Here is a 14,780-nt window from a genome sequence, read left to right as displayed (position 1 = left end):
AAATGATTCGTGTTATCTTGGATTTCATAGCACAGCATTTATTTTTAATATTCCCTTGTTAATCATAAGCTTGAACATTTTAAAGTTGGAAAGAATCTCTGGGATTATATTGTTTAATCATCTTGTTTTACAAAACAAAAAAGGAATCTATGATTCAGAGAGGAGAAATGACTTGGATTTTAATTAAATATACTCATGTGAAATGAATGAAAAAATTCAGGTTCTCAGAAATGCAAGGAGCCATGTTGGTCCACTCATCCAGGGTTTCTCCATCTAAGAAATATTGACATTTTGGATTGGATAATTCTTTGTTGTGGGGGTGTCGTGTGCACTGTAAGATGTCTAGCAGCATCCCTGGCCTCTACCCAACATATGCCAGTAGCATACCCATGCAGTCATAAGTGACAATATGGGGGCAAAAATGTGTCCAGACATTACCAAAAGTCCCTGAGGGACAAAATCACCACTGCCCTTAAAAACCACTGGCTTCCTCCAATCTCTTTGTTTTGTAGAGGAGGGAACTAAGCCTGGGAAAATTCAAAGTTTTCTCCAAGGTGACACAGGGAGTTATCAGCATGGCTGGTACCAAGACTTGGGTCTTTTAATTCCTAGTGCAGTGCCCTCTTCCCCAAAGACTGCACATCTGAACCACAATTTGATCAGTAAAAGAGCTATCTACACTGCATATTTTAAATTAAGAGGCAGCATGGCATCATGGTGAGAAGCATGTAAGGCTGACAGATCTGGGATTGATTCTGAGTTCTTCTACTTACTGGCTCCATGACATTGACCAAATTCACCTCTCTGAGTGTTTGCCACCTCATTTGAAAAATGGGTGGTAAAATGTATACAGTGCTTGCTACATAATAAGGATTAAGTAAATGGAAGTTGTTATTATTATTATTACTGTTATTATTAACTAGACCTGGAGTCAGCAAACTAAAGCCCACACATCAAATCTGGCCTGCCCGTTTTTGTATAGCCTATGAGCTAAGAAGGATTTTTACACATTTAAATGGTTAAAAAATAAATCCAAAAGAACAATACCATTTTGTGATACATGAAAATCATTTGAAATTCAAAGGTCAGTGCCCATAAATAACGTTTCATGAGCACACAGCCACACATTCATATGCATGTAGTCTATGGCTGCTTTCATGCTGCAACAGCACAGTTGAGTATTTGCAACAGAGACTAGATGGTGGGCAAAAGCTGAAATATTTACTGCCTGGCCTGACAGAAAAAGATCACCAATCCCTTAACGAAGCCTTTGGTCTCCAGGGAGGAACATAGGCAGTTATAATTTGCACAGAGCCCTCTGGTGTGCAGGAGGTAATAGCCGAATAATTCATTATTCTTTTCTGATGCCCCTTGCAGTTCTAGGACCTGTAACTATTGTATTTAACACTGCTCACTTGAGAAATTTCTTAGCATCTGTGTACACCCAGGATTTTCAGAAAACATGGGTTCCCAAGTCATCCGGAGGATGTGAAAAACCTTTACTTTTTATAGATGTCCTCTCTTGAATAAATCTCATTGTAGAATTGGTACTTAGAAGTGTTTTTTTTTTTAATCTGGAATATTTATCAAAAAGAAAGGAAATGGTTTGTTTGGTGTTAAGCCAACCGCATATTTTAAGTGTTGTATGATTTGGACAGGACAATAAAAGAGGGATATCCGCTAAAAAGGAAGAATAGATAAGAACTATCTGCCAAGACTAAAATTTAAGAGATGTTGTCATGTCACCTTTTTTTTTAATACCTTGAGCATCTTGGTTATGATTTAATCTTATGACAGGCTGAGAGTTTAAATGCCAGGAAACCTGTTTATAGCCCTAACCCTGCCACTAACTAGATTTGTGGTCTCCAGAATTCCTTTTCAACTCAATACAATACTTGTGTTGCTTGTCTAATATGTGCCAGGTGCTGTGCTGGGGCATTGGAAATATGATGATAAATTAAACATGGTCTTTGCCTTAAAAGAGTTCACTGAAGATCTGGTTAAATCATTGAACTTCTTTGAGTGTCATTTTCTCAGCTATAAGAGTAAGAGCATTGAACTAAATATTTCATCCACTCAAAAACATTTCTTGAGCTCCTTTGTCTAGTAAATACCAAGGAATGAAAATAGGAGTGTATCATGATGACTGTTCAATTATAAAGCATGTCTAGTGTCTGCCCTTTGAAGTGGCTCACAGGTAATTATAAAACAATATAATAAATGCAAAATAGATGTGTGTAGCAAGTGAAAGGAAGCCAACAATTTTTCCCGAATAAGGAAGGACAGACTCCACAGGAGATGAAACCTTAGGGTAAATCTTAAATGATGAGTTCCTTAATGACACAGTAGTTTGGGAGCTCCTATCTCTAGGAAGATATAAAGTCAGACCAAAACAAATTTGGGGAAGAAGACTGTGGCCAATAGACTCAGCCCTTCAGCCAGGGAAGCTGGAAATTCAAAATCAAGTCAAAGGGAGATGGGCAAGATTCAGTCTAATCTAGTTCAAGACCAGGGAGAATCTGACCCCAAGGAATGAGGCAAGGCGTGTCATTCTGGCTTCAGGATATTTATTAATACTGTTCTTGGTGCCACAAGTAATCTAAAACTACTCTTTCTAAAGAAGATGCTGGAAGTTAGGTACCAGTTTCCCCAGGGAAAAGGGCTCATGCTTACTAGGATAGAGTGCTAGGATAGAGTCTCATCAACAGCCAACTGCTTAGTTTTAAGGATTTTACTCTGGGCCAGTGACAGAAATAGGCACCCAAGGTTGGAATCCAGAGACACGCTTGCAGGTGTCTGGAATAAGTAATGCACTGTAAAGCTTCAGATCGTTCTCAGACCTCACGTACATTAGACAAGGGAGCTTTGTATGGCTTGTCAATCCTGAGGGATCATGATTTTGCAATCCTGGGCATCATGGCAGGAAGTTCAGGCAGCGAAGGGGCAGGGAGAGTTGGTTGCAAAGATAGAGACAGATGAGAGGACATTGTAAATGGAAGTGCACTTCTCATTCTCAAACAATCCCCACCTTCCCTTCCTTGCCCTCCAAGTTGCCATATACAAATGTTTCCGCAATGCCAATGAGACAGCCCCATTCTAACTCTCCATTTAATGAATCTTGAGTAATTTGGCAAGAGAAGTAGGATTCATGCACATTGTTTTAAGCTGTTCTGACTACATTTAATTAATCCCCAACTCTCACTTCCATTGCACAAGGCACAGGATAGAGCCAGACCTACCTTCCTCAGGAAGGATCCCTCAATATTCAGATCGTTGAGGATTCTTCAGAAGTTTTGGAAGCTTCTGCCTGACTCAATGACCGTATCTTCCCCCCGTTTCCCATGACAACATCATTCCACTCACTCTTACATTTCCAAGGGTCCTCTATACAGTCTTGTCCCACTGGAGCCAGCTCAAAGCACACCTGGTCACCCCTAATTATTGACCCCTACCTGCACCCACCACTTCTCACGGGACCCAGGTTTTACTAAGCTCCCGGGTGTGCTGTGCCAAAGTCTTCCTCCCTACCCCCCACACCCAGTCTCCAATCCACTCCTAGGCCACAGTGCACTTGGGGGAAATGCAATCCATATGTTTCCTTTTCTTTCTAGAGAATGCATCCAGCCATTGTTTAAAGAGGGAGACAACAGCCAAGAAGAGCCATGTGAGGCCTCTCTTGGCCCTCCCAATCCTTCGTTAGGGAGCAGGAAGAGGTGGACTTTGCCAAGAGCAAACCTGAAACATTCCTTTGGGTTCAGTTCAATGCTTGCAAGTCACGTTTCCATGCAAGAATGTCCCCAGGACTGAGGATGCAAGGCTCTGTTCAAGCAGTCCCTTGGAGGAAGACGTGGTAACACCTCCCACCACCACCGACCCAGCTCTGTGATGTGTACGAAGGGAATCAGTTTACAGGAGACTGTTTTACATTATTAGCCTCCAAAGCAGACATGTGCCCCTTCTGAAAGTATAAATTCTCCCTAATTATAAGTACTTACTATCAGAGAACCAACGATTTTAGAGTTCAAAAAGACCTAAGATTATTTATCAGATGTCTTGATCACTTCATTTTAAAATAAGAGAACTCTCAGGCTCAGAGAGGGTAAGGGATTTGTACAAGGTCAAAGAGCTGCTTGGAGTTTCATGTAGAACCAGGACTTGTGACTCCAAATTCAGAGCTTTGACCTCTGTGCCTTGTGCCCTGACCTTACACAGTGCTAAGTGCCTCATATAGTCTAGATACATTTTGATGCTTTAGCCTTCCCAGCTTATTTTGAGCCAATCCCCTTTTAAAGTTTTCTTTATTCACCTTATATACTTTTCTTATGTTTTTAAAATAAACATTATAGCAGTTGAAGACCCGAGATTCTGTTACTAAAATACAACTGGGAAATCTTAAGTGTACTATATCACACTGGGATCTGAGAAATCACTAACAAAAGTTATAGTAAAACTTTAGGATATTAATATAATAATTTATTAAATAAAATTTTTTAAAAGGCAAGGTCCTTGTGTGTATTTTTAAACTATATTTAACACACATTTATTTGGCACCTTCTTATGTACCAAATGTTCTTCTGGAGTGCTAAAGATTTTACAAAACCCCACAATGTTCATTAGGTCCTGCCTATGTGAGGGTCCTTTCTGGTAGCTTCTTTCAGCCTTAAACCTCCATGGTTTTAAGGAAGAATCTCAAACATGAAGGGAAACCACTGCTGAGAGAGAGGCAGATAACGAGGATATGAGATGCAGCAGTGAGAGCAGGAGAATGTGGAGGGCTATTGGAAGTTTAGAAAGTATGTAGGCAGGAGACGGAAGTGAAGGGGAAAGGTGGGAGCTGGAACCCAAGGAGCCCTGCAGATATCACTGGTTCTGGAGCTTGATATCATAAGAGACCATGGACTTCAGGATCAAGCCATGGAAGTTCGAATCCCCACCACTAGCTAGAGAAGTTAACTTCCAAACATTAACCCCTACCCATCTATAAAATGAAGATAAACACACATCCTTCCGAGGATAAAATGAAATCACAGTAAATTTAAAACAACTGACACAAACTGACAAAAAAATCCCCTTCCCCTACATGGAAAATGAAGCCTGGAAAGCCAAACTGTTGTTCTGCCCTTTGCCAACCTATTTGGACACCAGATGAACTTCCCTCCTGACAAGGGACTTCTGGAGATTGGAACCACAAAAGAATCAGATCCCATGATTCAAGTTCCATTTGACCCTTACAAAAGGATATATCCCTTCCCTTCTCATCTGGTGAACCTGGTTTTATTCTTCCTACCCACACCTTGCCTTGGGCAAAAGTGAAGCAAACTCAGTTATCAAGATGTTCATGGGTGGGGGGGAAGGTACATCAGTCTCCCAGTGTGCTGGTCTATTTGCACAGCTGCAGTCAATTAAGCAAAATCGTAATTGTTTTATACTTTTGCTCAATGCTTAATCCTGGGGAGAGAAGAATGGATAGTTGGTTTGCGTTTTTCATCTTCCAGTATTTTTGTTTTGTTTTTATTTCTTGTCATAATATTTAGATAGTATTTATGTAAGAGAAGGCAATCGTAATGAAATGGATAATCAAACAGAGGGCTCAAAGGCACATTTACAAAAGCCGTCACCTCAGAAATGCTTCATTTACCCAGACAGTGGGCAGGGGAGAGCATGGGAAAGTCTGTTTCTATGGACAGCGAAATGATTCATGCCAATCAGCTAGCGAGTCCCTCTTCCAGAACACTCCATATGTAAGACATAGTGTAATAAATCACTCGAGTGAGCAGTCAGGATGCACCATACGCCTTCCAGGTGCTGCACTCATGCTAAGGGCTGGCGGTGCCAATGTGGATAGGGCATAAGCCTCAGGGCCAAGAGGGTGAGGTGAGTGAGGTACCTGCCTCCAGAGCAAAATCTAAGAGGATATCAAAACACTCAGTCAGCAAGATAAATAAGCTTGTCATGCACTATTTTTAAAAAATCAAAATTAATGCCCCCCAAAACCCATGGCACACAAAATATCAAAACTTGAGTTTGCTTTTACTTTTGAGTGTTAGTTAAATATGCATTTGCACTATGAAAAACTAAGAAAGCCACTACCGGAGTATAAAATAATAATGCTCACCTTAATCATAAAAACAAGCTTAGCACTGAACCTAGAAAATAAAAGATGAAAAAAATAGCAGGAAAAAAATAAATAGAAAGCAAAGGCCATATGGAACAAAACACTTATGAAAATAACCATAAATGTTTTAAATCTCCCCTTTAAAGAATGACAGTGATATTATCTTCTAAAATAGAAATTCTTGATTTGAAATTCAGGAGTAAGATGATTAAGGGTAAAAACATATTCATTGCCTTTGACTTAAAAATCATACTTTAGGAAATCTGTCATAAGTACAACTAAAATATAGAAAAAGCATCATTCATTATTTTAAAAAAATTAAAGAACCCTCAGCAGTATATTATCCAGTCATTAAAAATAATGGTTATAAAGACCAAGCAACATTAAAAAAATGATTGAACTACTTAATAAAGTGAAAAAAATAGGAAGCATAAATACATATTCACTACAGTAACAAGTACATAAAAACTGCATAGAAAAAAAGGCTGAAAATAAATACACTAAAATGATAATCATAATTTTGTTTTGGTGGTAGAAATCTGGCTTTCTTTATTTCTTTCTATCTTTGCTTCCTTTCTTTCTTCCTTCCTTCTTTCCCTTCTTCCTCCATATTTTTAGGAGTTATATTATATAATATACTTTGTATTATATATTAGGTATTATATTGTGTCGCTCAGGGTCCAGGCACAAAACAGGTGGCATACTGAAAGGAATAATTGAAAAAGTATTTAATTATTGGACTATGCTCAGAGGTGCTGGAGGGTTAAGGGAAGCAACAAGAAATAGTAAAATACCTGGGGCCTAGCAACAGTCAGGAGCTGTTGCTGCTCCCAGGTCAGAAGAAGACAGAGGACAGAGCAGTTTCTGGAACCAGGAGAGAACTATAGTTATAGGTGAAATCTGTCCCATAGGAAGGATGACCACTACAATACCGTAGTATGGGATTGGATAAAATACTCTAACCTTTCTCTCCTCCACCCTTCCAGTCTCCCACTAGCATCTTCCATTGGCTGAACCCACTGAATACTCCAGGATAAAGAAGCCCAGATGACGCTGTCTGTTGAAGTCAGCCTCTTGAGGCACAGAGCAGGTAAAGAGAATCGTCAAAAGCAGATCTGGAGGAGAAAACAGAATATACTCTGCAAAATCATTGATATTATTTTATATCTAAAATGGAAAAAAAAATAGGCTAGGCCTGGTGGCTCATGCCTGTAATCCCAGCACTTTGGGAGGCCAAGGCAAGAGGATCACTTGAGGCCAGAAGTTTGAGACCAGCCTGGGAAACATAGCGAGACCTTTCTCTACAAAAAATAAGAAAAATTAGCTGAGTGTGGTGGTGTGTGCCTGTTTTCCCAGCTACTCGGGAGGCTGAGGTGAGAGGATCAATTGAGGCCAGAAGTCCAAGGCTGCAGCAAGCTATGATCACACCATTGCACTCAGGCTTGCGTGGCAGAGCAAGACCTTGTCTCAAAAATAAAATAAAAAATAAAATAAAATGGAAAAAATATGTAAATTAAAAAATATATTGCATTTGAAACTCACTTCTCTCATCAGTCAAATGTGGATAAAAATAATTCCTACCTCATAAGGTTAAGTAACCTTGAAAATCAACAGTACCTATTAACTTTTTTGTCAGTGCTGTTATAATCATTATATACATGTTCATGATAATAATGGTGGTGGAGGTGATAGTGGTGGTGGTGGTCATGGTGGTGGTGATAAAGACAGTGGTAACAGTGTACACGATGGTGATGGTTGGGGTGACAGTTGTAATGATGGTGGTGACGGTGACAGTGATAGCTATGGCAATGGTGCTGGTGGTGATATACTATCCTCTGACGTAAACTGTGAGTTTCACGGGATATCACAAGTAGGTAATGGCATCACATACATACATATCTCCTATAAGATCAGGGGTGATCAGATGGTAAGATATGGATCCTTCAGTGCCCATCTCTACAGTAGATCTTTAATTCACAGAAAAATTTAACTCAACCCAGAGTACATTCACTGAGTAACTACTATGTGAGGACTTCAGAAACGAATGAAAGTTTCTACCTTCATAGACTTTACAGCCTGAGAGAAGGGACAGTAGTGAAATATACATTACTGTAAATAAACACAGCATGTGAGGCTGCAATTATCTTCTTTTCAATGCCTGACAGTGCACCTATCACATATAAATTTGAAAAATATTTATTTAAGGAATGCATGGAGGTTCTAAGAATTATTATGGAAGTCAAAATCAGCTTATAGAGAAGATGATATTGAGTACTTAACTATTGTGACTACTTCACATTTTAATTCACTAAGTATTCTTCAGTCATATGAAATAGATACTAATATTATTCCCATTTTACAGATATGGCAACTGAGACAAAGACTAAGAAAACAGCTCTAAGTTGCACAAGTAGCAAGGGAATAGCTTGGGATTCAAACCCAGACAATCCCAGTTCTAGAGCATGGGCTCTCAGGTATAATGTCCTCAGAGAAGGCTGCATGGTGGGCGAGGTGGAATTAGAATTGAGCCTAGAGGGATAGGTAGTGACAGGAAATCCTGGGGAAGGCCATTCAAGGGCAAGGAATCAGCAATAAGGAAAGGCCCCGAGGCTTTTCCTGAAGTAGCCTGAATGACAGTCTCAGATTTGGTCTTCAGGAAGGTGGTCTGGAATTCAAGTTGCAGGAGGAATGTTTGGAATCATGCTTGGAACAATGAAATAAACAGAAAACAAGTTGGAATAAACGATCTCATATTCCTTAGGACCTTTGATGGATGTTTTGTCTGTCTTCAGAGGGACATTTCTTTTCGATTACCTCCAAAAGTGAGCAAATAATGGTGGGGGTGGGGAGACACACCTCTTCAAACTTGATGTTGTTTTTGCCACAAGCCTGGCCAGTGATCTCAGCAGAAAGAGCACAGTGGCATCCCGGGCAAGAAGCAGAAAAGAGCCACAGTGACAGCCGCCTCCGTGTGGGCAAAGGGAGCCTTGGAGCAGGGAGCAAGAAGGTCCAACATGGGAGTAACATCTCAAGCCTGGGAAGAAATTCAGCTCAAAGTCCTGGCTGCATTTCCCGGGAGAGCACAGCTGGGCTCCAGCAGAGGGCAGCTCTGGGAAATTGCTCTCAAGTTTCCTGTTTCCCGGTTGTATCTTACTGGCCAAGCCCACCTGCCCCAACTCTGCCCTCTCATCTAGCACCTAAAGTCACAGCAACACCTCTGATTGTTTCTGCTACATTAAAGCTAGCCGGAAACTGTGGCAATTCACTTTACTTCAGGATGGCAAGATGAATGAGTACAGGGAAATTATTTTTAAATTTCCTCAAAATAAAAACCATGTCAGAGGTGGTCAGGAGCATTAAAGGAAAAAAAAAAAATGTCCCAGCAGGGAAATACATAAGAAGAAATAGAGAGAGACTGTGTGTGTGTGTGTGTGTGTGTGTGTGTGTGTGTGTGTGTGTGTGTGTGTGTTATTTGGCTTGGTTTCTTTCAAATGAAAATGTTGTTTGGGAAATATTCTGAGTGAGAATTTGGGTTTTGACAGTGAGCTGGCTGTGTTCAGCCTTTCCTTTCAGATCGCCAGGGCATTCAAACCAAGTGCAGGATGCTAAGTGCGGTTACCTGCAATAAGCCTCGCTGCCAGCCCGGCCAGCGTGTAGTGTGAATCCTCCCCTACTTTCCTTGACTGTTCCATCCATCTTCTTTGGCAGGTAGCCAGGGACTTCATACTAGTTCAGCCAAGTCACTTCACTCCATGCTTGCCTCAGTTTCCTCATATGTTAAATGGGGCTGTGATGGCTTGCTGAACAGGCCTGGCCAAAGTGAAGTCCTCACTTGGGGGTGGGGGGCTGGAGAGTGCAGGGATGGACCACGCACAGGCATGGGGGCAGCAGGCAGGGCATTTTCAGATGGAGCATTTCAGGTTTTCATAAATGGGGCAAATTGGCACCTTCCAGATGCTAATAGGGAAGGGTTAGGGAAAGGTGGGAATCAAAGGAAATTTACAACCTATGGAAACGGAAATGGTCCATCTACGGGGAGGAAAAAAACCAAATACATATTTTTATTACTTTTACTAGGCAAAAACACACTAAACAAAAATAAAGGGCCTATTCAATAGTACCGGTGTGATAGTCATATTTGAAAAATGTAGCTTTCATCTATTCATTTATTTATTTAAACTTTTATAAATATTTAGTAAATGCCTCCAGTTCTAAGTTACTCTCAGGCACTAACTTAGTACTGAATATATATAGTAGTGGTGGGGGGAAGAAATCTATACATCAGTGTAGAAGACAGACTTTCAGCAAATATAAATAAATACATATTTTGATAGATACTATAAAGAAAAAGAATAGAATCCTCTGAAGAGGCTCTCAGGGGCTCAGTAAAGCCCACTCTGTGAGTGTGGCATTCGCGCTCCGATCTGAAGATTGAGCAGAAGCTAGCCAGGTGAAAAGTGATAAAAACATTCCAGGCAGAAGGAACAACATGAAGTAGAAAAGCACTGAACAAAGAAGATGCCCAAGTGTTTGGAGAACAGTGACAAGTGTATACGATGGGGCTGGAGAGACAGGAAGGAGCCAGAACACATAGCAGGGTCCTGAGGGTGGTGTTAGGGTCTGTGGACTTTATGGTAGCTGCAGTGGGAATTTATGGAAGAGTTTTAAGCAGGGGAAAGACATGACCCATAAGAGTAGAAGCAGTGGGACCAGCCGGGAGGCTGTCTTCGTAGTCTAAAGAGATACCAGATTGACATGACCTAAAGGACTGCAGTGGAGAAGAGAGGAGTTGGAGGCTCCTCAGTATACGTAGGGATAAAATGCAAAGAACTTAATGTCTCATTGGGTGTGGAGTGGAAAGGTAGAGAAGGTGGCAAGAAAAGACCCTAGCGCTCCAGCGTGAGTGCCTGGATGGGAAGATGCGCTATTTCTTGTGACCTGGGAAGCTGTGTTGAGGAGCTCACAGTCCAACATGCAGGAAAGACTTTATTCTGCAAAGTTTTACAGAAGCAGGAAGGAAGGACCCGCCTGGAGTTCAAGGAGAAGGCATCACAGAACGGGTTGTCCCTGGAGCTAGCACCAGAAAGATGAAAAGTGTTTAATACGCTGAATATGGAAGAAAAGTCTTCCAGGAAGAGAAGCAGTATTTTAAGCAATATAAGTAATAATTCCAATCCTACAGAACTTTTGAGGGATCAAATGCAATAATTTATGTGGAAATACCTAAAACCGAAGCTTTGAATTTGTTGGTGATACTTACACCACTGTCACCAACCCATCCAACAGCCAAGGTTGTATGTGTGTATCTCACCCCTCACCAGGCAAAAGAAGACTGAAACTCCAATTGGCTTCCCTATCTCATCCTCATATGGCCCAGACACGTATATGAGATGATTGACACTCTTTGACCCGTAGGGACGTTAACTGAAGGTTACAAAAACAAATTCATTTTTAAGACTGGCTGTTTTTATGCTTTGCATTTTTAAATTGTATTCCATTAAGTTTTAAAGAAAAGTTCATTTTGAAAATTTCCACGCTCTGCACTTGTCTCTGTACTTCCCTCAGCAGCCAGCTCAGGTCCTAGCACAAGGAGGTTCTCAACAAAAGATAACTAAACAATACGCATCAGTAGAGCATTCACGTATGGCGGCCTCCTATTTTCCAGAGACTATATGAGGTCTGGGGGGACAGATATAATTAAAGCAAAGTTTGTATCCTCAAGAAAATCACAGACATAAATCTAAAGGAAAAAAATATGCACACACATATGCAGTGTGATAAATGTGTCCAAATAAATACATATAGTCTCTCTCCTGTCCCCCCTACAAAATTCAGAAGTTAACAGAATACAGCCAAACCAAAATATTTTTCAACTCATAAGTATTTGCAGGCTTGAAATCTCCAAAGCAGAAACTTGTGGGTACAAAAGCAGACTAAAGTACATTCAGTGGAATTCCTTGAAGTTACCCATAAATATTCGTCAAGCCTTTCTCCAGTCCTATACCTAGTCATAAATTCCCGTTTCATTTCAAGAACTTTTACATTTGATCAACGATGCAGGGTGATGTTTAAACCAGGCCATTTGGAATATTCGATTTTCATACATAGTTTTAAGATTTTAATTTCCACTCTGCAAGCCGGCTCACATTTTCCCTGTCCTGAAATAAATCAGGATTTCCAAGACATGAAAGCAGACTCCAAGCACAGAAGGGCTTTCTGAGCGTTCAGCCTGGTTGCATTGCTCAGTCAAGTCATACTTACAAACAACTTACCTCTCACCTCATCTCAGCCCCAGGGGAATGGCCTGGAAAACTGGCAGCTAATGGTAAGAGAAAAATGCCCAGCACTCAAGATCAATCTGTCAAAAAGAGGCAAGAGCCATTCATCAAAGGAGAGAGGAACAAACCCAAAGATGTGAAACATTTACCCAACCAATCTGAAGCTAATTGGACCCTCTACTTAATCTCCTCCCTTCCATGTCTTGCCAGTGGCCACAGTGCTCTAAAGGGGTAGCTAGCTCCAGCAAGAGAATGGATGATGTATACAGGATATTGCTAATATATCACAGAATCGGAGCATATTAGAGCTGAAAGGGTCTTTGGAGCTCATTAAGCCAGCTGCCTGGTTTAGAGAGGTAGCTCTGAGAGAGCAGAAAGAGCCCTGGACTTTGGGTCAGACTGAAACAACTTTCTAGACTCCACTCTGTTATTTTCAAGTTATGTGATCTTAGGGAAGTCACCTCAACCTGTCTGGAAATTTTATTCCTCATCTGTCAAAAGGGAAAAAAGTCTTATTCATAAGGATTCAATTAATAGTATGATCATATAAGTAAATTCATCTTGGAAACTCCACTGAACATATACATGAGTGAGAAATTATTATTATTGTAAAGAACCCAACAAATGCTACCTGAATCCAATCAATAGTAGGGTAAATACTCTTTTAACTGAAACTTCACCTAACTGATCTGATAGAATCACCAGAGTTTCCATTCATTTTGTAAAAGATATAGAGTCGTGCCTATGGAACAGAGGATGTCCAGTGCTGCTGGAATGGTCTCTAGCATGCCAGGAACTTATCTCCCAGTAGTTCAGTGATATGCTGATCAAAAGTCAGTTGCATTTGTTCCCAGACTCCTTGGCTGTATTTCTGAATGTAATTACAAAATTTAATTAAATATCATTTAAGCAATATGAGTTTTTGTAAAGAGATTTGTTATTTATATGAAAATATAATTGATACAACTGTATCAATACAACCATTTAAGGTCAACTTGGTAAAAGACATTATTGTCAAATTAGTTGTGAGCAGGATCTTTGTAAAAGACTAGAGGAAAATTATAAAAATCTAGGAAATCTGTACATTCAAATTTCTTGCAAGTGTCTTTTATACCTTGTTTCACTTTAAAGAAACTTAAAATTGTAGAGCTTATGAGTACAACCATTCGAGAGAGTCATTTTTTAAATTTTAAAGGCATTCAGCCTTTTAAAAAGAAGGAAATCATTTGCAACAAAATAGATGAGCCTTGAGGATATTAAGCTAAGTGAAATGAGCCAGTCACAGAAAGACAAAGACTGCATGATTCCACCTACCTGAGGTATCTAAAATAGTCAGACTTACAGAACCAGAGAGTGGAATGGTGGTTGCCAGGGGCTGGGAGAAGAGGGAAATGGGGATTTGCTAATCAATGAGCACGAAGTATCAATTGTGTAAGATAAAAAGGTTTAGATCTGCTATACAACATAATTAGCAATTACCTATAAATAGCAATACTGTTTTGTACATTTAAAATTTTGCTAAAAGGGTAGATCTCATGTTAAGTGTTCTTGTGACAATAAAATAAAATTTAAAAAATTAAAAGAAGAAAGAGTTAAAAGAGAGAGAGAGTCAACTGGGCATTCCAATCAATGGAACCATAGGCAAAGCAAAGGCCTTAGCCCTACACTGAAAGATTGTTATATCAATTTATACTAGTATGATTCCCTTCCTAACTAAATCTAATAACTAACCAATTGTCAGTCCTAACTGACTTGTAGGCAACCATTTGTTGACAATATACCTTGTTATCCACTGATCTATAGGAGTCCTGTATAAATCATATTTGTTACCAGTTCCTTACCATTGAGGAACCCACAATCTAGTTAGACACTAGTAAATGTGAAATACTTATAGTTCTATTATTAATACACAAGTTAATTTATAATTATCCTCTAAGTGCAATGGTCATCAAAGAGAATACTAGATTTTTCTAAATAGCAGGAGGACCGTTATTTCTATTTGCCACTACCATAAACTACCTGTTTTTTTCTGTTACCTCATCAACTATTTGGGCAATAACATTTCCTTATTATCAATTCACCTTCAGTACTCAGCATACAGTAGGTTCCCAACTGGTATGAAAGGCATGAAAGAAGTGAAACATACATAGGACTTTGAAGGTGGGCCTAAGTAAGAGAGAAAAATCCAGGAGGCAGAAAGAGATTGAGCAAAGATAGGAAATGAGTCCTCGATGCATTTGTTCTCATAAACATTTCTTAAACACTTTCTTAAATATCTTAACCTCTCTGCCTATGTGCCAAATCTGACCTAGCAGGCTTGTTTTGCCCACACAGTAGGGGTTGTTTATTGGAACTGGCTGACATCATTTATATATCAGTAGATTTCA

The sequence above is a fragment of the Lemur catta genome, chromosome 3 (genome assembly GCF_020740605.2).
Source record: "Lemur catta isolate mLemCat1 chromosome 3, mLemCat1.pri, whole genome shotgun sequence".
Classification (NCBI taxonomy): Eukaryota; Metazoa; Chordata; class Mammalia; order Primates; family Lemuridae; genus Lemur; species Lemur catta.
The sequence above is the reverse complement of the archived record's forward strand: the minus strand, read 5'-3'. Positions refer to the sequence as shown.